Below are 1,480 nucleotides of genomic sequence, written 5' to 3' on the forward strand. Positions count from 1 at the left end.
ACAAAATTAAAGAGGAGGATCTAATATTCCTACATCTGCCACACAGTTATCAACTCATTGTCCATCTCATTTCTCTGTACACTCAAAGCTATGGTTCTATGAGAATTAGATTAAATAATTCTATTAAACTTATGTAAGGCAGTGCCTGGTACAGGGAAGGTTCTCAATTTAAGTCAAATTAATTTTATCTTACAGGAATGAGCATTGAGTAATATCACATGGCCCCCTTTTCAAACCCATTTTCTGTTCGTAGTCAAAATATTTTAGTTTGAAAATAGAAGGAAGAAGAAGTAGAAAGTAAATATCTGTTCAGGGGTCAAAAGCAAGGTCAGGCATCCCACATAGACCTGGCTTCAACTAAACAGGTACAACCCATCAGAATTATAAGAGTTTTAACATGTATTCCTCATGTCTCATGTTGACCTGTTTTCCTCCTCTTTGCCTTCAGTTTCTGCACCATGACTGCTGGCTCTCCACATCTGGCTGTGCCTTCTTCCCTCCACAGCCGTGGCTTTGTGCGTCTGCAGCCCCTCGCTCTTGCTCCTCCTCCTCAAAGCCTCGCTGCACTGTCGAAGCTGGATTCTCTTTTTTCCTGCACCCACATTTTGTTCTGGACCATAATGCCCTGTAACAGTGTATGGTGGTTCCCCACCTCCTTACTTTCTCGTTAGAAATTGGGTCCAACTCTCCAACAAAAACTCTCCAGCCACTTTTAATTTTCTTATCTGTTTTCCTAGAAACCAATACTGAGAGCCCCACATGAACACCATCACCCTTCCTTTTTCTTAAACAAAAATTTCCTTTTTCTGTCCTACATGTACTGTTCATGCTTATAATATACCAAATGTTATAAACCACAATAAACCTAAAGGATAGAGGAAGGTTGTTTCAAAATGAGGTGTTGTAAGAATTTTCCTTATACATGCATAGTGGATGTCCAAAGAGCATACCAGAAGTTACTGAATCAGGACATAAAGAATACAAGGGGGAAAAAAGTAACTTGACTTCACTTAACCTTTTTTCCTGCATTATGATTTTGCTCTAGTTCATAAACCTTTGATGTACATTGTGTACATGCACTCTGAATATTAAGAAAGTCTCAAGGCAGTGTCTCACACAATAGCAGGAGGATGTTCTGTCCTTTTTCCCTCACATTTCTTATGTTATGGTGTTTATTTTAACTGTATAAAGAGATCACAAATCCGAATGAACTCTAGCAAAATTTTGCAAAGGGCTTTTATAATCAGTCTCTGACCACTCTTAATCACTCAATATCTCCTGATTTTTCCTCATTTCAGACACTTACTGAGCATTCATAGGAACCTCAGCGTGCTTGAGTTCTTTACTTCCTTAACCCCAAATGCATAAAAATCTGAAATCCAGAATGAAGCTGGTATCACAGTATTAGTTTTGGAATCACATACTTCTAATTTCAACACGAAGCCCTGACAATCGGTATGGGTATAACCCATAACAACTT

The sequence above is a fragment of the Propithecus coquereli genome, unplaced genomic scaffold, assembly GCF_000956105.1.
Source record: "Propithecus coquereli isolate 6110/MARCELLA unplaced genomic scaffold, Pcoq_1.0 Scaffold107, whole genome shotgun sequence".
Classification (NCBI taxonomy): domain Eukaryota; kingdom Metazoa; phylum Chordata; class Mammalia; order Primates; family Indriidae; genus Propithecus; species Propithecus coquereli.